Source organism: Rhinolophus hipposideros (assembly GCF_964194185.1).
Source record: "Rhinolophus hipposideros genome assembly, chromosome: 3".
Lineage (NCBI taxonomy): Eukaryota > Metazoa > Chordata > Mammalia > Chiroptera > Rhinolophidae > Rhinolophus > Rhinolophus hipposideros.
The window spans coordinates 35,436,575-35,460,291 of record NC_138049.1 but is presented as its reverse complement, the minus strand read 5'-3'; the positions used below and the strand labels follow the sequence as shown (position 1 = coordinate 35,460,291).

Here is a 23,717-nt window from a genome sequence, read left to right as displayed (position 1 = left end):
TGAATATTTTGTGACTACCAATTTGCACATCCCAATTTCTTCACCTTTCTCACCCATCCCCCGAAACCCTCTTCCATCTAGCAACCTTCAATTCTCTGTATCTCTGAGTCTATTTTTGTTTTGTTTGTTCATTTATTCTGTTCTTTAAATTTCACATGTAAGTGAGACCATATGGTATTTGTCTTTCTCAGTCCAATTTATTTCACTTTAGCGTAATATCTTCTAGGTCCATCCTTGTTATTGCAAATGGTAAGATTTCATTCTTTTTTATGGCAGTAATATTCCATTGTATATATGTACTGCAATTTCTTTATCAAATCATCTGTTGATGGGCATTTTGGTTGTTTCCATATCTCAGCTATTGTGAATAGTGCTGCAGTAAAACATAGGGGTGCATATATTTTTTCGATTTGGTGTTTTGGATTTCTCTAGATAAATATCCAGGAGTATAATTGCTGCGTCATAAGGTATTTCTATTTTTAATATTTTGAGGAAACTCCATACTGTTTTTAATAGTGGCTGCACCAATTTGCAATCCCACCAACATTGCACAGGGGTTCTCTTTCTACATATCCTAACCAACACTTGTTGTTTGTTGATTAATTGATGGTAAACATTATGACAGTAGTGACGTAATAGTTCCTTGTGGTTTGTATTTGCTTTTCTCTGATGATTAGTGACATTGAGCATCTTTTTTCTGTATGTCCTTTTTGGAGAAATGTTAATTCAGGTCCTCTGCCCATTTTTTAATTGGATGTTTGGTTTTTGGTGTTGAATTGTACGAGATTTTTTGTTTGGTTGGTTATTTTTTGTGTTTTTTTTTTTATATTATCACCTTATCAGATGTATCATTGGCATATATCTTCTCCCATTCAGTAGGATGTCTTTTTGTTTTGTTAATGGTTTCCTTTGCTGTAAAAACTCTTTTTAGTTTGATGTACTCCCATTTGTTTTTGTTTGTTTGTTTGTTTGTTTTGCTTTTTTTTTCTTTTATTTCCCTTACCCAAGGAGATATGTCAGTAAAAATATTACTAAGGGCCATGTCTGAGAGTTTAGTTCCTATATTTCCTTCAAGAGGTTTTATGGCTTTGGGTCTTACATTTAAGTCTTTAATCCATTTTGAATTTATTCTCATATATGGTGAAAGAAGGTGGTCCAATTTAATTTTTTTGGCATGTATCTGTCCAGTTTACCCAGCACCGTTTATTGAATAGACTGTGTTTATCCTGATATAAATTCTTGCTTTCTTTGTTATAGATGAAATGACCATATAGGCATGGATTTATATCTGGGCTCTCTATTTTGTTTCATTTATCTATGTGTCTGTTTTTATGCCAACACCATGCTGTTTTGATTACTATGGCCTTGTATTAGGTTGGTGCAAAAGTAATTGTGGTTTTTGCAATTATTTTTAACCTTTTAAAATGCAATTACTTTTGCATCAACATAATAGTGTAATTTGATATCAGATAGCATGATACCTCCAGGTTTGTTCTTTCTCAAGATTATCATAGCTATTCGAAGTCTTTTATGGTTCAATATAAATTTTAGTATTATTTGTTCTACTTCTGTGAAAAATGCCATTGGTATTGTGATAGGGATTTCATTGAATCTATATATTGCTTTGGGTAGATTTTAACCATATTAATTCTTCCTATATTGAACATGGTATACGAGGCCTGGCAATTTCACGGATTCATGCTAGAAAAAGTGCTACATACCTCATTGATGAATATCATTATGATCACCTTTGAAGTTCTCCCTTGGGAAGCTATGCACCAATGCCAGCACCTAGTTCACCGTTCAAAGCTATTTGGAACTCTTTTTTATCTGGAATGGACATCAGAGCTGTCATTGTATTACCCTTGAAGTCCTGAATGTTATCAAAATGTCCTCTTTTCAATATTTCCTTTATCTTCAAAGAAAGATAATCATTGAAAGAAAGAAGTCATTGAGTGCAGAACAGGTGAGTAGGGAGGGTGTTCCAATACAGTTATTTGTTTACTGGCTAAAAACTCTCTCACAGACAGTGCCGTGATGCAAGAGCCATGAATTGTTGTGATGCAAGAGCCATGAATTGTTGGCGAAAATTTCAGGTCATCTAACTTTATCACATAGCCTTTTCAGCACTTCCAAATAGTAAACTTGGTTAACTGTTTGTCCAGTTGGTACAAATTCATAATGGATAATCCCTCTGATATCAAAAAAGGTTAGCAACATCATTGCAACAAGTTCTCAAACTTAAGTGTCAGACCTCCATTTACTTGTATGTTCTTTAATTTTTCTCTTCAATGTCTTATAATTTTTGAAGTACAGATCTTTTACTTCCTTGGTTAAATTTATTCCTGTTTTATTTTATTTTTTGGTGCAGTTGTAAATGGGATCGTTTCCTTAATTTGTATTTCTGGTAGTTCGTTATTGGTGCATAAAGATGCAACCAATTTCTGAATATTAATTTTGTGTCCTGCCAGTTTGCTGAATTTATTTATCAGTTCTAATAGTTTTTTGTTGTTGTTGAATCGTTGGGGTCCTTTATATATAGCATCATGTCATCTGTAAATAATGACAGTTTTACTTCTTTCTTTCCCATTTGGATGCCTTTTATTTCTTTTTCTTGTCTGATTGCTGTGGCTGGGACTCCCAGCACTATGTTGTATAGAAGTGATGAAAGTGGGCATCCTTGTCTTGTTCCTGATCTTAGGGGGAATGCTTTTAGCTTTTCCCCATTAAGTATGATAGTAGCTATGGGATTATCATACTTAGACTTTATTATGTTGAGATATGTTCCCCTTATTCACACTTTGTTGAGAATTTTTATCATAAATAAATGCTGGATTTTGTCATACACTTTTTCTGCATCTATTGATATGACCATACAATTTTTATTTTTCATTTTCCTTATGTGGTGTATGAAGCTAATTGTTTTGCAGATATTGAACCAATCTTGCCTACCAGGAATGAATCCCACTTGATTGTGATGTGTGATTTTTAAAAATATATTGCTGAAATCAGATTGCTAATATTTTGTTGAGAATTTTTACATCTGTGTTCATTAGGGATGTTGACCTATAGTCCCAGTCTCTCTCTCTCTCTCTCTCTCTCTCTCTCTCTCTCTCTCTCTCTCTCTCTCTCTCTCTCTCAATGTCTATGTCCTGTTTCGGAATCAGAGTAATGGTGGATTCATAAAATGATGGTGGGAGCTTTCCCTTCTCTTGAAATTTTTGGAATAGTTTGAGGAGAATAGGCATTAATTATTTTTTGAATATTTGGCAAAATTCATCTGTGAAGCCATCTGGTCCAGGACTTCTGTTTGTTGGAAGCTTGTTGATTTCTGTTTCAATTTTGTTGGTAGTAATCAGTCTGCTCAGAATTTCTGTTTCTTCTTGATTCAGACTTGAAAGATTGTATGTGTCTAGAAATGTATCCATTTCTTCCAGATTGTCCAATTTTTTGATGTATAGTTGCTCATAGTATTTCTTTTTCTTTTTCTTTTTCTCTTTTTTTTTTTTTTTGTGTGTGTGTATTTCTGTGGTGCTTGTTTGCACTTTCGCTCTTTCATTTCTGATTTTATTTATTTGGGTCTCTCTCTCTCTCTCTCTCTGTTTCTCGCAGACACACATTTTTCTTAATGAGTCTGGTTAAAAGTTTGTCAATTTTGTTTATCTTTTCAAAAAAAGCAAACAGTTCTTGATTTCATTGATCTTTTGCATTTTTTTGCCTCTATTTCATTTATTTCTACTGGTTTTCTGTTTGTTTGTTTGTTTGTTTTTTTCTTCCTGTTTCTTCCCCAGTCCCTTAGAGGTAAAGTTAGACTGTTTGAGATTTTTCTTGTTTCCTGACGTAGGCCTGCATTGCTATGAATTTCCCTGTTAGGACTGCTTTTGCTGTGTCTTATAGATTGTGGGTCATTGTGTTTTCATTTTTGTTTGTCTTACGGTATGTTTTGATTTTTTCCTGGATCTCACTGTTGACCCACTCATTATTTAGTATCATGCTATTTAGCCTCCATGTGCTGGTGTGTTTTCCAGTTTTGTTTTGTTTTTTTCTTGTAATTGATTTCTAGTTTCATGCTATTGTGGTATGAAGATGCTTGATATGATTTCTTAAATTTATTGAGATTTGTTTTGTGGCCTAACGTGGTCTTGCTTGGCAAATGTCCCATGTGCACTTGAAAAGAATGTATATTGTATTTCTTTGGGATGAAATGCTCTAAAAGTAACAACTAGATCCATATAGTCTAGTGTGTCATTTAAAGCCACTGTTTTCGTATTGATTTTCTGTCTGGAATATCTGTCTATTAGTGTCAATGAGGTGTTCAAGTCTTCTACTATAATTGTATTACTGTTGATCTCTGCATGTATGTCAGTCAATATTTGTTTTTATATTTCAATGATCCTATTTTTGTGCACAGATATTTACTAGGCTTATGTCCTCTTGTTGGATTGATCCCTTTATTATTATGTCATGTCCTTCTTTGTCTCTTATTATCATCTTTGTTTTAAACTCTGTTGTCCAATATAATTATTGCTAACACAATTTTTTTTCTTGTTTCCATCTGTGTCAATTTTTTGTTCTTTACAGTCTTTTTGTGTCTTTCGATCTAAGGTGGGTCTCTTGTAGACAGCATATGCATGGGTCTTGTTTCCTTATCCATTCACCTACCCTGTCTTTTGATTAGAGCATTTAATCCATTTACATTTAAAGTGATTATTGATAGATACATAGTTACTGCCATTTTAGTATTCATATTTTTGATCTTTTTTTTGTTTGTTTTCCCCTTTCTTTTGCTTAACAAAGTTCTTTTTACATTTCTTGTAATACTGACTTAGTGGTAATGGATTCCTTTAGGTTTTTTTGTCAGGAAAGATTTTTTTTTTGTTTTTTGTTTTTTTGTTTGTTTGTTTGTTTTGTTTTTTATCTCTCTTTCATTGTTAAATGATAGCCTTGTAGGTAGAGTAGTCCTCATTATAGGCCCTTGTTTTTCATCAGTTTGAATATTTTGGGGCACTCCATTCTGGCCTGCAAAGTTTCTGTTGAGAAATCAGCTGATAGTCTTATGGGAGCTACTTTGTAAGTAACTTTCTCTTTTTGTTTTTAGTATTCTCTCTTTGTTTTTAAATTTTGCTATTCTAATTATGATGTGTCTTGGTGTGGGCCTGTTAGGGTTCACCTTGTTTGGGACTCTCTGTACTTCCTGGGCTTGTATGTCTATTTCCTTTGCCAGGTTAGGTAAGTTTTCAGTCATTATTTCTTTAAATGTGTTTTCAATTCCTTGTTCCCTCTGTTCTTTTTGTTGTACTCCTATGATACAAATGTTGTTATACTCGATGTTGTTTTTCAGGTGCCATAAACTATCTTCTTCTTCTTTTTTGAAATTCTATTTTCTTTTTGTTCTTCCAATTGGGTGTGTTCTCCTACCTTGTCTTCTCAATCTCTGATTTGATACGATGCTTCATCTGATCTTCTGTTGATTCCTTCCAGTGTAGTCTTCATTTCAGTTATTGTATTCTTTATGTCTGACTGGTTCTTTTTTTATGGTTTCTATGTCCTTTTTTTAATGCTTGCTAATCTTTGTTGAAATTCTCACTAAGTTCCTTAAGCATTCTTATAAACAGTGTTTTAAACTCTGTCTCTGGTAGGTTGGTTGCCTCCATTTCATTTAGTTCTATTTCTGGAGATTTCGGCTGTTCTTTTATTTGGGACATGCTTCTTTATTTTCTCATTCTGGCTGCCTTTCTGTGTTTGCTTCTTTGTAGTCAGTAGCTCTCCTGTGTCACCCAGTCTTTGTTGGGTGGCCTTACGTAGTGTATATCCTATGTGGTCTAGTGGTGCAATCTCCCTGATCCCCTGTGCATGTGTTCCAAGAGTTTCTCTTGTGTGTGTTGTGCATATTCTCCTGTTGTAGTTGAGCCTTGATTGCTTTTGGTGCATCAGTGGATGGGATTGACTCCTGGAATGACTGACTGTGAGGATTGGCTATGCCCACAGTGTATCAGCTGCTATGTGGGGGCTGACCCCTCAGAGAGAAATTTAGCCCTGTGGGCTCTTGTGCCTGTTGAGACCACCCTTTGGGTGTGATGCTTGTGGGGCTAAACAGGTAGTGCTCTATGTGATCTGAAGCTGTCCTCTGGGTGTGTTGTTTCTGGCATCTCTTGGGAGGGGCTTTTTTGCAGGTCAATTTCAGCCTTGCCTGTGACCGTTCTAGGGGGACCTGGTAGGAACCTCAAAGCAATATGTAGTTGGCTGCTGCCTGTGCTAGACCTGGGGGCCGTGGGGTCTGGCCTCACTGTGAACCGAGGCCAGCTGCCACCAGTACTGGGCCTGGGATAGCTTAGCAAAAGGGCCAGGATGCCAACTGCTGGCTGCTCATAACACTCAGCCATCAAAAGAGCCTCCTTAGTTGTGCAGGGTGGGCTGGTTGGCCAAGTGTTGAGAGTACCTCTAGCAATGTAGCACTAGGTGGGTGGAGGGGGGTCTCAGGGAATCAGAAGGCATAGCTGGTGGTAGTTTTTACAAACTTAATGCAGATTGAATTCTTGTGCTAGTTCCTGGCTTGTGACCACTTTGCAAGATGCCCTGAGAACACTGCAGCTAGCCACAACTCACCCCGGGCTCACAGATCCCCAAGAGCTGCCCAAGAATGGGTGTGGTGCAAACTGTGGCTCACTGACCACCATCAAAAGATCTCTGGGCGGCCACGAGCCTTCTGCTGCTGTAAAAGGCTTTTGAAGCTTGTGGGATGGGGCCAGCCATCCAGCTATAAGCGATGCAGCATTAGCTGTACGGGGCAGGAAACCAGGGCATCACCAAGGTGGTGCACATATCAATGTGTTCTCAGATGTGGCTCTTTGGCGGAGGGTTTAACATAGACAAGATGGCACCCCCCCTCAGACCCCCCCGCCATAGGCTAGTTTCACATAGCGTTAATCACAGCTGTCCCTCCAGCCCCTGCCCCGGGGACTTTAGTTTTTAGTTTTTTTTTTGTTGCTTTTTTTAGTTTTTCCCAGTATGTCTCTGGTGCCTCTCCCATCACCGCCCCCCAACTTGAGGCCAAGTTGAGTGTTTATAAATGAGTAAGTCTGTGTGTAGATCCTTGAAAAGGTCATCTGGGTTTCTAGTAACCTTCCATCTCACCAGAATGGACAGAGTCCTCACGGATTTTCACTGCCAGATATAGTGAGAACTCATCTTCCTGGCCTAGGACCCCTGGGCTGGGGAGCCTGGTGTGGGTCTGGGACCCCTCCCTCTTCAGGGGGCACCTCTGCCACCAAAGTTCAACCACAGCCACTACCTGTGGGTTCGAGATCAGCTTGGTTCGAGTCTCCACCCCTCCTACCTGTCTTGATGTGGCCTATTCTTTATAGCCTTAGTTATATAGGTTCTGTTCAGCTAAGCTTCAGATGATTCTTGAGGTTGATTGTTTTATAATTTAATTGTAATTTTAGTGTGCTCCCAGGAGGCAGTAGGCCTCCTAATCTGCCGTCTTTGCCAGTTCTCCAAACGTTTATTTCTTAAGTCTGGAAGTCTGAGATCAGGGTGCCAGCACGTTCAGGTTCTTAGTAGGGGCCTTATTCCTGGTTTATAGACATCTGCTTTCTTGCTGTATCACATGGTGGGGGGCAAAGGGGGGGGAGAGAGAGAGAGAGAGAGAGAGAGAGAGAGAGAGAGAGAGAGAGAGAGAGAGAATGAACTAGATCTGTCTCTCTCTGGTCCTTTTATCCCCTTATAACAGGTGTGTCCAAACTGCAGCCCATGAGCCAACTGCGGCACGCAATTAGTTTTTAATTGTCCCGCAGCAAATTCCAAAAATATATTTAGTTTACTTAAATAAACCAGGTGAGGCAATACGTACTTCACCTCGAGTGAGTGGCCTGGCTATTTGTACATTTTACCGCACATGGCCCTTGGTGAAAAATGTTGAAAAAAGTTTGGACACCCCTGCCTTATAGGGTCACCAGTTCCCATCGTGGGGTCTCCACCCTCATGACCTCATGTTGGAGGCTCTATCCTCATGAACATTCAAATGCAACTACATCCCAAAGGTCCTACCTCCAAATTCCATTATATTTGGGATATGAATTTTAGGGAGACACAAGCACTCAGTCCATAGCAGTAGCATTATAACAACTGTGGTGAAAAAATCATAAACTCTTCTTCAAAAGTAGTCTCATGTGATCAGTGTAGTTGAAAAACTACTGACCTATATGATGTCATGTCAACCCAACAGTTGCTTAGAAAATAGTTACAGTAGAGTAAATAGAACATGTTGGCTAGTTGATTTTGAACCTTTTAACATGTTTAGATAATGTTCAGACTGACATACCAATTTATTTCATCTAATTCTGTAAATATTGGGTGTTTCTCTTTTTTGAAGCCTACACTTGTGACTAAGACCTATGCAGGGTCACAGTTGAGCAGGAGGCCACATATAATCTTGTGATGCTTTCTGAATCCACATAAAATGTATAGTTCTAACTCAAAAATGTGTATGTCACTTACATGTAGTTACTTTTAATTAAATGTTAATTTAATTTTATTATTACAAAAATCTGCATATACCACCTTTCAAAAGTATAGAATCATTTAAGCAGAATGTGGATTTTGCCCTTCTTTGCAGCCTAATTTAATATGATATATATTCAAGTTATAGTCAAATGTATTTCATATTCTACATAATTTTGATGGAAATACTAGATCTAGAATTTTTCTGATATTGTATTCTACTTACCTTAGAAGTAAGTATACAACCCCCTTATGAGATAAACTCTATGAATATACATTAAGTATCTCTCTGGGGCCTCCTTTTTTATTTTATTGCTTTGTAATACAATATGAAGTGATCCTATTTTTCAACAAGCTGGTTTGCATTAAACATCATGCTCACTCACTCCCCTGGGTACTGTTAAATATAGTGTTATGACAGCTGGGCTAATGGTTGAAAATCAAAATCTAAAGTTGCACTGTCTTTGTATTCATGCATGCATGTGATAGTGTATATGGGTCTATCCCTGGGCCCAGGAATTTCTTTGCTGTGACTGATTTGGAAGAATATCTTATTAGCCTAGGAAGATCAGGCAAATTATTCCTCTGTGAGCAACGAGCAAAGAGTGAAAAGCAACACGTAGGAAAAACTTGGAACAAGAAAATATCGATCTAATGAAGTGAGTAATAGTTTTCACATGAATAAGTAATTGCAGCATCTACTTGCCACTGTTTGATTGCAGGATCTGAGGTAAAATATTACAGCGGTAGGATTTTCATTGTTTTTTATTTCGTTTTCATAATGTGATAGTCTCCAAAATATTGTACAGAGTGACCTAACATTATCAATCAAATAAAATTGTCAAAGAATAGCCATTTCCTTCTCTTCCTTTAACTTGTTAGAATCTGGCCATTCTGTGGCCTAATTGGAAAGTTTCTCTCTGAAAATGATACGCATCTGGAAACCATATAACTTTGATGGCTTAATAAACAAGTCCATGGATTGCTCTACAGACCTCTCTGTTCTGGGATCCTCACTCCTCACATGTAGGCTCTCCTAATTCTAAATTGTTTTTACAGTTAAATACCATGCTATTCTATAGCTTTGATCATATTACTTCTGAAAATCCTTCTTCTGAAAAATTCTTACTCATTTTTTAAGTCTTACTCCATTTTTATCTTCCCTAAGAATCCTTTACTGAACTCCAGACTGGTTGTAGATACCTGTTTTTCTTGTTGTTGTTATTATTTTTCTTTTTCCTTTACATTTCACTTCTATTACTAAAATGATATATTATGGGATGTCCACTTTCTTCACTAGGCTTTTTTGCTCAGAACCAAGAGCAGTTTCTTATTCATATTTAGATATTCAAGAAATGTTTGTTGAACTGAATGTGATTTTGGGGGGACAAAGATGAAATTCCTGACAAGTCACCTAAATAAGAAAGCATGTTCTATTTTATTGATAATTATACTTGAGATTATAGAAGCCTTCAAGATCCAAGACAACACAAGATATTTCAGTAAAGTTATCTTTCATTTTTCTTCTAGAATATAAACAATAATTTAACTTAAACACGAGCTGAAATAAATATCAATCTCATTTTTAGATAACAAATTATAGAGTTCTCCATATTAGACTTGTAGATAAAAAAACAACAACAACACAACAAAAAAAAACCACTAGCCTGTCATTTTGGTATTTGCTGAGTTTGAGCTTATTTATAAGTGATCTGATTGCTCAGTTATTTATTAGCTATATACAATTGGCAAGTGCATCTCCTTAAACTAGAATTGTGGATAGTAATGCTAGGTGACGTCAGCTACCTGGCGAAATTTCAAAACTAATGAGAAGTTAATTCTACATGTGGAAATGCTGACCCATAAATAAACCATGTCCTTGTGCTTTGGACACTGATTTTTCTAAGGTTTCCTTATTGCCTTGTTTCATCATAAAAACAAACTGAATAAGTATAAATTTCAGTTTTTTAGAGAACTGGAGGATATTCCAAATGATATAGTCCTAGTTTAATTATTTAAAAGCTAGAAGAAAAAATATGGTAGTTCAAACTAAAAATAGAACATAAATATAATAAATGATACTTTTGTACTTTTATGGTTATAAGGAGAAGATAGTGGATTATCTAATATGCGGCATGCCCTTTAGAGATGTTATCACATTTAATTGTTATTAAATGATATTATTGTTATCTACCTTTTTAATATGAAGACTAGAGGTGTCAGGAACTTATATAACTTAATCACAATTACACAGCTTTTAAATGTTAAAAATGAAATTTTTAACATGCCAAAGCACCTAATGCCAAAGCACCTTTAATTACCAAATGGCATCCTTTCTAGATGAGAAGAAACCCAAATGACATTCATGACATTAAATTTGACACATTCCTTAGGGATAGATACCAATATAAATGCATTGTTCAGCCTTTGCACCTTTTTACTTTTTAACATTAAAAGTCATGTCCTTTCTTGCTCAACAAATAGCTGCATGAAGGAAATTCCATTGAGAAACTAACTAGAAGGAAATGAGATTAATGCGATTTAAACTGGTTTTAAGGGTGGGTGAGGGTGGTGGAGAGGGATTTTGTCTCCAGGGGACATTTGACAGTGTTTGGAAACAAGATTGACTCTTAGAGTGTGTGTGAGAGGAGGAGGACAGGAAAGGGGATTGGAGGAATGGGACGTACTAGTGGCATCTAGTGGGTATATTCTAAGGACATTGCTGAACATCCTGTAATGCACAGAATACGCCACGACAAGGAACAGTTATCCAACACAAAATGTCAATAGTGTTGAGGCTTTAAACTGGGTCAAAGCCTTTGTGTGGAACCTACACAATACTGGAATCCTTTTCCAGAAACAAATTCTCACTCGTTTTGATTTGAATTTCCATTGGGTTAAAATCTCAGTTACTACCAGTGACGCTGCCTTCTAGCATACTGATTGTCTTCTAGAAGAGACATCTTAATTTTTAAAGACCTTCATTCTAGTGATTGGATTTTAAATCAAGTGCAAGTTAAAGAAATGTTATTTTACATGTTAAAATTGAACATGGTTTATTTCTTACTGCAGAAGTTTCTTCCTCATTCGCTATCTGACAAAAACACTTATTGTTTCTCATAAGATTTCCTGATTCTTGAGAAATAAAGGGACGCTTGAGTGCTTCCTTTGAATTAGCAGATTTGTGAGAGTGTATGCAGGACAAGTAATGAACTTAGAAAGTAATTTAAATCTAAAAAGAACACTATTAGTGAAGTTTATGTCGAAGGAAAATGGTTTGGAAGATATTATTCTTTAGAAAAAAAGTAGTTTTATCCTGTTTGAAAAGTAGACACAGATATATAAAATTTACCTTTGCCTTCCAAATATGTGTAATTCCTATTATTGATATATATTGAATTTAACATTTATTTAGCACCTAGTTTTTACAGAGCCAATGGATACATATTTCTCAACATCTTCAAATGGCAAAATATTGAGCAGCAAATAGAATAGTTTGTCAATGTTTATATAAATCTGTAGAGACACAACTCTTTAAGATGTGATTGTATCAATATAAATATTTTTTAAAAAGGTTTCTGTCACACGTTTACCTCATTTGCTATTCCTAAAATATGAAAATAAAAATCTCTTGTTGATATATGGATGTTGATGTCATAACATGATAATTTAGACAGTTCTGCTTTTTTAGTAGGAACCTATCAACTCAGTTGCGGCTTCTGCTAGTTGTGGGGCCCTTGGACTTTTAGCCCATCTCTTGTCTGATAGAAACTTCTCTTTCTCTGCCATCACTAGCATCCCTCCAAACACACACACACACACACACACACACACACACACACTGGCATATTGATTAAAATTTTTGCTTTCTGTCCAGTGTCACAATCCTTTTTAAGGAAAGGGAACACAAAGAGGCTGTCTGCCTTCATGGTCTTTGGGGTAGGGAGAAAATACAGGAAGAAGATGATAAGTTTATATCTGAAAGAATTATCCTGCCATAGGTAATATATTTACTGTTATGGTAGAATTGCTCAAATTTTACATAATTTCCCTCCCACTGACAGGATAAGGTCAATCCCGATTCCATTTAGTTATTGTGTAATACCCCCCAAATTGGTAGGAAAGCCATTGTGTATGTATTTCAAAAAGCGATGAGGATGCCTGATCATGGCACTGTACACCAGAAGCTAAACATTAATGAATGCCAACTATAATTTTATATATATAATGTGATGGCTCGGTGCGAGGTCGGAGGGATAGTGGATGGGGGAGGGGGGTTCACAGTGTGAGGGATATAAATGATGAGCGTCTAAGTATTACCTTGTCTTGTACACCTGAAACTAATAAATTAAAATTAAAAAAAAAAAAGCGATGAGGAGACAATGCCAAGCTGTGAGGGAACTAACCCAGTAGACTTTAAGGTTGGCATTTTAGGCTCTCTAAAATAGCCTCGCAGATGTTAATTTATACAGGACTGATGAAGCCATCAGGAAATCTTAAAAAAATAAAAAAAATCAAGGTTATCACTTAAAGTTGGTGATCTCTGAAGACCTGCCAAATGCCTGAGGAAGAGTTCTGGGAGAATCTGTCCTAAGCTTAGACCCAGGGAGGATGTGTTGCTCACCATTCCATTTTAGGCGGTAAGCTGGCTGGAGGAAATACTATCATTTAGAGACAATGGCTCCAAGAGAAAATCCTCCAGGAAATCATAAACATCCAACTAGCTAGATCATTGCTGGGCACAGAATACCAGGAGTCATCATTTCTATTAATTTCTTGTTATGCTTCTTGACATAGCATTATTTTTTCTGCTTACTTTACTCCATCGGGACTAAATAACCAACCTGCTTTTCAGTTTGCTGTGATGTTGCCAAAATGTGTATGAGTGTCATGAGATGAGAGCACTTAGGATGGGATATAAAGTAAGACATAATTCAGAGTTCTAGAGCACTAAATTACTGAGCACTGCAGTATGGGTACATGTATCAAAAGTAAGTGACCAACTTGGGGTAAGTCAAGCCGATCTGGCTGTCAGATCTGATGGGCCCTCAAGCACAGGTCCCAAATGTGAACAAGTAAGCTGGGCAAAAACCTACTCACCAAGGTAAGATGAGGACTGAAGAAAGATGGGTTGGCTACAGAACCTAGATAGTCTTGGAATGGATTCTTTAGGGCATATTTCCTGAGTCTCAATTCTAGAAGCTGTCAATACTAAGATATTAAAGTAAGCAAGGAGAGTATTCAAAGGATCCTTGGCACTCTGGATACAGGCAGGTGGGAAAACTTCTACCAAAAGCTTTGACAATTTTAGTATAGGATTCAACTTAAAGAAGAAACCTGGTAGGTGGCAGGCAGACTCTCACTCACCTGAGAGGAGCTATTGGATGGATTGGAGAAGGAAGTGAGCTCTCAGAAGGATGGAGCTGCTCAGGCATAGGATCAGAAAAACACAACATGGTGCGTGGGAGTGCTGCCACTTAAGTGATACAGGCCATGTGGGTCCCCAGCTTCCATGGTCCAGCTGGCCATGAAGAAGCCCGGGCCTATGCTTTTTGCCAGTTGTCAAGGCTGAGCACCTCATACCTGGGTGTGGAAATCTAACTACATTCCAGGCTCCAGCTGCCATCAGAAATACAGGGCCAGTTGTGTGGATGTGGAGGCTTTCAAGAGATGTTAGCCTTTCTTGGGAATTGGGCATGGTATGATCCAAAAGGTGAATTAATGTGAAGTGCTAAGTAAGATAGAGCCTAGAGGTGGGTGACTCTGGGTGACAAATGCCCCAAGGGGGAAGACTGTGATTACAACACAAGGCACTTTTTTATGTGAGTTGATGGGTATATGTTTCTGTTTTGGATTCATCTGCATTGATCTATGGTAATGATCAAATGAAGCCTGTGACTGTGCATGGGGCAATTCCCTGGAGCATGTCCTCTTTTGTGAATGTATTGTTCTTCTTCAAAGAGCCTTTTATGACTCTTCCACATCGCATCGATTGCTCCTTTAAAAAAAAATCCTGTAATGCAGCTGGGAAAATGGAATCCAGCATTTAAACAGCCCTTGCTTAATAGTTTCTAATTGTTTCAAATATGTAACTCTTCTTTCTTTTCTTTCTTTTTTTTTTTTTTTTAGAACATTGGTAGGGAGTGCTGTCCTGTTGCTTTAGTTTTCCTTATGAGACCTAACACTGCTAGTCTAAACATGTGATCAAAGCATCCTTGTTTTTTCTTTTTTTTGTCAATCGATTATCTGTCAATCGATTAACTCTTCACTTTGCCTTGAAATACTTATTAAGTGTGTGACATTTTACTCTGAAAACAGTAGTTTAGAAATCCATGGACTTAAAGTTCTAAACCTAAAACTGTGTAAGCCTATGTATGACTTAACAAATGATGATTATTAGTTTATCTGTAAAATTAAAATGTGGTAAAGTGTTAGTTCTCAAAACTGTTCTTATATGTTGAAGGGGAGCAGAATATGCCATGCCAAAATAATGCCACTTTAGCATATTATTTTGAATTAAAGTTACTTTAGAAATAGCCCCTGTAAGAAGGACATTCTGACCTTTCTCTGTCCCCCTGAAAGCAGGAAATAAATCTCCCGTGTGAAGGTATCCTCTCTGTACCTAGGGGTGGGGTGGGGGGGAACCATCCTAATTGCCAGAAATAGGGAATTTAAGGCCGAGAAGGCTGTAAAAACAAACTTTATTAATTATTCATTAATTTGTTACCCCAAGCCCTTTTGTTTTGTCAAATCTTCACAAATAATTGTTCTTTTGTCTAAAACGTACAAAAGCTACCTGCTTCGGTCCCTTCTTTGAGTCTCATATCTTTGAGGTTCCTGCACATACAAAATTAAATTTGTTTTTCTCCTGTTAATCTTCTCTTATGTTAATATAATTATTAGACCAGCCAAAGACCCAAAGGGGGATAAGAGAAAAGTGTTCTGTCCTTACACATGGAAGGTAACTTATTTAGGTACTTAGACTGAAATGAGAGGAAACTAGATTTTGCCACTGGTCCCAATCTGGGTAATTCCATTTGCTATAATCTGCACAGCAGTTTGATTACATGAAAAATATATTGTGAATCAAAACAAAAGGATTTTTCTAAATAGTATTACCAATATATGGTATTTATTTTGAAGAGTTTATGTATGTTCACATTTACTTTTCCAGAAAAACCAATGAAAGAGTGAGCTATGTGGCAGTCCTGTGCAGGATGAACAAGAATAGCAGCATAGTCTTCTAAGGTCTATTAATTTAATACTTCACAGTATTTCACTATCAGTATCTTTAGGACTATAAGCTAATTAGAACTGTCTGGGGAGTGTTATTGTAGAGCTAATGAATGTCTGACCCTGTAATTCATGGAATTATTTTTCTAATAGTGACTTCAAATTTATTTGAATGACAGTTATTAAATGGAATAATCTTAGGATTATAGAAATCATTATATTACATTTTAAAATAAGTATTCATTGACTATGAGGCATAAAAATGTTTTATTTTTCTTATTTTTAAAATGGAATAATAAAGGAAAAACTGACCTAAGCCACTTTCTCCTTTTTGAGTTGTTTCATGATTAAAAAAAAAACACAACAAAAAAAAATCTAAACCCTATAACTTCCCTGTTCACCCTTTCATTGCCCTCTTTTTTCTTCAGATGTAGTTATATGAGACACAAAGGAATGCTTTCATTCTTTGCCTAAGTTTTGGATTCACTAACTTCATGGAAAAAAATTGAAGCTTGAGCTTTGATATGGTCATTTCATATTGCCTGAGATTTTGAGGAATGCTCTCTTTGTGTAGCCAATGTTGTAGTTGTTGATGATGATATTTTGGTATGTAAAATTAAATGCTCTTTTGAATATTTTTCATCAAGAATAACATGTTTTTATGTTTTTATATTTTTTCATCTCAAGTTAATAATGAGATAGCTTTTGCAGTTTTTATATATGGATTAGAAAAGTATGATTATCTTACATTTTCTTCTTTAGTATTTGTATATATTTTCTCTATTTCCACAATTCACATACATGTACATCTGAATGTAATATACCCATATATTGCATTAATATTAAGAAAAATAAAATTTATTTTAAGAGTCTTTAAAGTAAAGGGAAGAAAATATAGGAGATCCAGGGATAAATACAGTGCTTATGCTCATGATCAATCTGAGAAATTAGTTTTATTCTAAATTAGATTATTTCTTATTTCTGCTCAATTTTATAATTATTGCACAACATTAATCTGCAATAACCAAAGGTTGCCATAGCATTTTTCCTGTGTAAGAGGGTGTCATACTGGTCCTGATCTATGAGACACGCAGCTAGTGTGTGGTGATAAGTGACATTTCCTCCTCAAAATCCCCTTAGATACATTGATTAGCATGGAGAGTGACACAGCACTGGCAATGGAGGAGACATGACTTTTGTCCCCAGCTGAAGTTTGGATATGTACAAACATATTCAATGAATTGTGGTTGTGCGATACTGTGGAAAATTAAGGTTGCAGACCATCAAGGAAACATTCTCTGTAAAGAATGATGTCTGACCTAGTGAGTAGAATGGTATAGCTGTGTGTAGCCACAGGTGCAAAATCCCAGACAGGTATAAGCGTGTAAGCAAGGAGGGAAAACAAACACACAAACAAACAAACAAACAAACAAAAACAACCCTATGCTTTCTGTATATGGGATCAAGCAAACCTGCCTAGTCATAGCACAGTGCCTGGTCTAATCAGTGGAGATCTACACTTTGGCGGGTCTCGGGGCTCAAACACAGCCACTTGGGCCAGTGAGGGAGTCCTGGTTTAGTTAATTGGTGTTTTTACATTACAGTAATGAAAGACCAGCAGGGACAAGGGCCTGTGTTTCATTGGTTCTCTGGCATTGTGGCTAGCAGAGAATGATCAGCAAGACTAGTCAGGACTGTAGTCAGGACTAGTCAGGACTAGTTTGGACTATAGTCTGTCCAAAGTATTTGCAGAGAAAGACACATATGAGAAACTTGAATCTCTGATCTCTGGAGAGGCATGGGGACTTCTGTATTACAAGGTATACTGATGTTTACTACAAAAAGGGGTATCAGGTACTCACAGTTAAACCTCTCCAGTATTAAAATTAACAACCAAATAGTTAATTTAAGCATAATCAGTCACATCAAGAGTTATTTAACGTACACATGCACAGCATTTGTCAGTATTACAAGGGAGAATTCATAAGGACAGAAACTATAATTGTGCTACTCCCTTTACAATCACATATAAGTCATAAAAATAGCAAACACTATAGAACACTCTAGATTTTTTATCTCACTTTATGATCTCCACAACCCATGAGGAAGGTATTTTTTCAATCTATATTTTATAAATAAGGAAAGTAAGGCAGAGGGAAGTTAGGTAACTTGCCCAAGATCCCACAGTTAGAAAATGGTAGAAAAGGGCTTTGAACCCAGGTAGTGTGTAATTAACCATCACACTTAGCTCCTTACTGGGAGACATATGTGAACAGGAACATGTATGAATATCAAATGGAATATCCCTTTGAGCTGTAGTAACAAATATACTTTACTCCTTGGATATGTTAGAGTGATTTCATTAAATCAAGATTCCATCTGAATTTCACTGGTATATATTTCTGGTGCAGAATTACAATGACACAAGTTAACATGGTTGAATAGTTGGTGGTTTCAGTTAGTAGAGGATTGATCATATGACAACCTGAAATGAGTGGAAGAGTTGACAATTTTGTTTAAAAAAATATCTTTCTTCTTTAATTGTTTATGGTTTTCTGTTGTTGTAGTTGTTGGGGGAAATTCCTAAATTTATTATAGTGGTATGCTTTAATTAAAGACTAAATGAGACCCTTATACTTTGTATCTAAAATATACTGAGATACATTTACTTAATGGTATAAATACAGCAATTGATAAATGCTTTGAGTATGTCCTACATTAAAATTGTTACTTTGATAAAAATTTATACGGTTGATTTTGTTAGCCTAAGAAAGTCAGACTGATTTAAACTTGGCAAATGAATCTAAAAAAAAAATGTTGATTATTCTATTTAGGTGAAGCTCGAGGAATGTCTCTGGTTATACTTTATGACTGTCCTTCACTCTTTCCACCTCAACATTTTAATGAATAATAGGATGAGGATACTGGGGACCGAGTGATTGTATTTATATACCATCCATACATTCACTTATGGACTAATTTATATTTCTGAGTACTTCTTATATGTGAGACACCATTTTAGGCCATCGAATATAGCAGTGAACACAATGCAAAAATGTTATGACCTATACCTAAAGTTTTATATTAAAATGTAGAACAAGAGCTACAAAAAAAAAAAAAGAAAGAAAAAGAAAAGAAAAGGAAAAAGAATAATTAAACTCTGTCATATATTAGTGAAAAGGGCAAAAAAAGGAGGTGAGATAGAAAGGGCTGAGGGTTTACAATTTTTTGTATAGTTTTTAGGTAAGGCCTTAAAGAGTAGGTGACATGTGACAAAGACTATAGGTCAGGGTATATAGTATTCCCATATATAGTGGAAGAGGAGAGGGAGCAGAAGAACCGTGTTTCCCTGAAAATAAGACCTACCTGGACCATCAGTTTTAATGCATCTTTTGGAGCAAAAATTAATGTAAGACCCAGTCTTATTTTAATATAAAACTGGGTCTTTAATATAATTGAGAATGGAATGGAATGGAATGGAATGGAATGGAATGGAATGGAATGGAATGGAATGGAATGGAATGGAAAGGAAATACCAGGCCTTACATTAATTTTGGCTCCAGATTACTCATTAGAGCAGATGGTCGGGGAAACACAGTAGCCGTGAAACAGACATTTCTATCAGCAAAACACGCGATGACTTGTAAGCTCGATGGTTTTCTAATTATTGAACGTCAGTTACATGTCACCGTAGCGGTTCATGTTTAAAGATCGAGCTAAAGGAAAATCATAAAAATCCAGTTATTATTTAACCTTATTAGTTACTGCTTAATTATTACTTCTTATGAATAAAATAGAAAAATACTAACTTTTTTCTATAAAAACACTAAGTAGGACTTAAAAACAGATTCCCATCTGGAAGTATTTGGAACTATTTACCCATGAGAAGATGAGAGCTCTATTTCATGTCTTCTAGTGATTATGTGTAACATGCCTCCTTGGTTTGAACTATTTACCTTTCTAATTCTTTACCTTTTTATTATGATATGGGGTGGCGGGGGGGGGGGGGGGAAGGGGTGAGTCAGTTGCTTTTTTTTTCCAATACGGAATTAGAAGTGAATTTCATTTAGGTTGAAGTAGAAAAAACATTTCATAGAAAAATTCTCCCGGTAGCTGCAGTGGAAAAACTAATATTAATGTATTTGCATAACATAGTGGGGCTTATGATTCAGCAGTACTGATAACATATCTAAGCAAAAGTCAAAGCAATTCCTCCCAGATGAGCTCTCTGAGGCATTTGGTAGCATCTCTGTCAACACTTGGGATTGCCCAGGAAACAAGCTGCCGCATCCAATGGACAACTTCATCCTATGTGTTATATCAGCAGTAAGACAGAGAGTTGACCTGACCATCTGCCCATGTATTACTCTATTCTGATTTTAGTAGCAGCGATATAATTCTATGTTGGCATCATCCCTCCTTCAACTTTATGTTGCCTTGCCATATAAAGCTGCCATTACAGCATGTGCTCCGTCCTAAATCTCATTGGCTCTCTCTATCTAATCCTTAAAACTATCAGGAGGAGTGACCATACCTTAGGATGTCTTCTAACCAGCTTAGGGAATGCGGTGCTCTTTTTCTTCGAGGTACAGCCCTATACACAGTTGCAGATTTTTTTTTTTTTCAACTGAGGTCTTTGTGGGGTCAGAGTATTTTCTTTCCTTCTTATTTTCTAGAGGTTTAAACTAAACCCTGGGGATAGGGCAGGATGAAATCATAGGAACAGATTGCTGTGACAGGGCAGAAGTTACAGGCGTCTTTTCTTTCAGGTCTTTTCTTATATAACCAGTGCTCTCATTTATTGATGTCTAATTTTAACTTTAAAAAGATGCGTTATAGCTAAAATAATGGACACATTGCAATAACATGAAGTAAATAAAGAAGTCATGAGAAATGGAAACAAGGCAAGGAAGGTAAAATGAAACTAACGGTAAATTTAGTAAGTTGAAAAGTGTGCTCAACAATGTAAGGTAGAAGATTGCAGTTTTAACTTTGAAATTTCTAGATTCTATGGGAAAGAGAAAACAAATTATTTACAAGATTTGAAATAGTCATGCTATTCATGCTAACTAATTCCTTATGAGGACAAAAAGGAAAAAAAAAGACGATTTCTGGTACTACAACTATAGTTGTATTGTTCTCATAGGGAACACTGTGACGAGGTTAATATCCTCAATAAAATCTCTCCAGTGAATGCAGTGAAAATGAGTGTAGGCATTTTTCTTTTTATCTACATTTAATGTGAGCCTGTGGGTGACAGAAACATGGAACTTTATAGTAAAAAGCAATTGTGTGAGGATCTGTAAAGAGTGATCTCTAAGGACAAAGGGCTATTTTTTATTTTTGTTCCCAAAATAAAAAATTGGAATATCTAGAGCAGAAGTTGACAAACTTGTCCTATACAGGCCAGAGTAAATATTTTTGGTCTTGCAGATCATGTGATGTCTGTCACAACCATTCAACTCTGCTGTGGTGGGATAAAGCAGCCAATGATCAGCTGTCAACAAATGGGAGTAGCTGTGTATCAACAAAGCTTGATTTACAGAATCACCCAGTGAGCCAGATTTGGTTTAAGAAGCAGTTTCCCAACTCCTGATTTAGAGAAATAAGGACTTCATTCACTTCAGAGTTTCCTTTCTGTAATTCCTCAGAACAAAATTTTAATAAGCATTAGAAAGCAAGGATTAGAAATTCAAATATGTCTTTCATGTTGAGGACCTGTGGCAAAAATTCTATTGTCACGTAAGGTAATATATAACACAATTCCCCAACCAGAAGCTGACAGACATCTTCATCTAGAAAGTAAATCATTTAATGAGAGCTACCTTACCTCTGAATAAAGGAGATGGAACCGGCTCAAGCAATCAGTGTCAACATCCTCCCCCATTCCCAGATGCCACATCCTAAGAACAAATGTGTGCTCATATGTGGGACACGGACAGTGTACTAATAAATAAAGTGCACCCAGGGATGGCCAGGTATGGGTCTTTGCTCTTCCACCTGCCAGATCTGTGAACTTGAGCAAGTGACCTCACCTATATGTAACTTAATCTCCTTATCAGGAAATGGCATAATAATTTCTTTCTCACAAGGTTGCTATGAGACAAAAGTATTAGCCATTAGCTAAATGATACATATGCATTAAAAGATAATAGTTTGGACCCTGAACTCTAATGCCAGATGTCCCAAATTGTTGGCCAGGGGACATGCAACATGTAGACGTGTTTAATTGGCCCTGCAAAACATGGGCTATATAAAAGCCTCTGTGATGCAAATATGAAAAAAAATGGTGACTGTACGTGAAAATATAGATTTTTGTGGAAAAGAAAAAGAAGTAGAAGATCTGACTAGCTAGAGCTGCAGTACTAATAGAAGCAATCAGTTGTCTATGTTAGCAGGGCATGTTGCCTCTGGTTTGCACACGTCCTCTCCCTGAGGCTCAGGCCAGGCTCTGCTGCCATTCATAACTCAGCCCCGCCGCTTGCCCTTTGCACTGCCCAGAAGAAACGGAAATCCTTCTCCGTACCATGTCTATATCTTTTCTATACCTGACCCTCTTCATATTTATATTACCTGCGTGGTTCTCATTAGAACTCCAGGGAGTAGTGTCTTAGAGAGTATGTAAATTAAGAAATTAATAGGAATTCTGTGATAAAAGAACTTTACAGTTAAATATGCTTAGGGCAGCTGAAAGAAGCAAAAACAAAACAAAACAAAACAAAATAAAACAGAAATCTTACTCACGGGTCTCTCCTTATCCTATAGTATATTAATGTGTAATCCAGCTTCCAAGATAAGCGTGTACTCTACAGGTTTCTCGACTTTAACAGCAACAACAAAAAGTTGTAAACAATCATCCTTTATTGAGTTTTAATGCTCCATGCAGTTGTTGCCACTTAGACTTGGCCATATTCTTTCCATAGAACATGATTTGGGAAACACTGCCTGTACCATTCCCAAAATCCCCACAGACATTGTAATTTTAAGACAAACATTCTAAAATAGTATCCATTGATACTATATCAGATAATTCACTAATTACCTGATGATTGAATCTATTTTATAACATTGCTGAATAATAATAGTGTCAAGGGTAACATAGCTAAGATTAATTGAATACTTACAGGCAGTGGGCAAATACTTTGCTGGGTTACCTCATTTAATCCTCAGAAAAATCCAGTAAAGTGGTTTGTTTTATCCTTGTCCAAGAAGGGATGAAAATGAGGCACAGATAGGCTAAATAACTTGAAAATTGCACAGCTGCTCAGTAAAGCAACAAGTTCCTTAGCCCTCACTTTTGCTGCTGGATTCCACTGTGTTGGGTAAATGCAGTTACTGTTGGAAGATATCTGCCCCAAATTACATATAATTTAATGTGATTTTAGACCACGTTTCTTTCACTTAGTAATTGTGTATAAATTGTCTATTGAGAATAACTCTAGGTTTTAATTATAAAACTTTAATAGAAATAGAAAAGTATATGTTATTTTTTTTTATCTATTTATTTTTATTTTCCTTTTCCTATTAGCCAGACATATATCTGGCTAATTCAGTAGATAAACTGAATTGCAGTAAAATTTAAAAAGAAGAGGTCATGAAACATCATTACTCTATAGTTTCAAAATGTTGTATGATCTGATGAGATTGTTTCAAAAGACACTGATACCCATGGACCTATTAAGGTACAGATTTCATATATCAGTCCCTGAAGGTACTGATAAATCCCAAACTGCTCCCTATTTTGAAGCAATAAAGGCCAGGAAAGATCAATAAAAGCTACACATAATTTAATGTTCCTGAAATTTTTTCTGTAAGGTGGTAGAAATTTAACAGTGCTTAATGAAGAAATAGATATATCTCAATTCCCTTTTTCCCCTGCCATCACTATCCACCTTTCCCTGGAGTCTTGTGTGTAGTTTTGCGGCAGGCGGTGGAAAAAATGTGATAAGAGTACTGGGAAGATTCTCACTGGTGTCCAACAA

General features: G+C 36.4%; 1 protein-coding gene across 9 annotated transcripts in view; it reads left to right on the top strand.

Moving 5' to 3' along the window:
* NKAIN2 (sodium/potassium transporting ATPase interacting 2) overlaps positions 1–23,717 on the top strand; it is a gene marked incomplete at its 3' end in the record, with an annotated part of 885,500 nt that overhangs the window by 283,444 nt on the left and 578,339 nt on the right. The gene's annotated exons all lie outside the window — the stretch shown is intronic.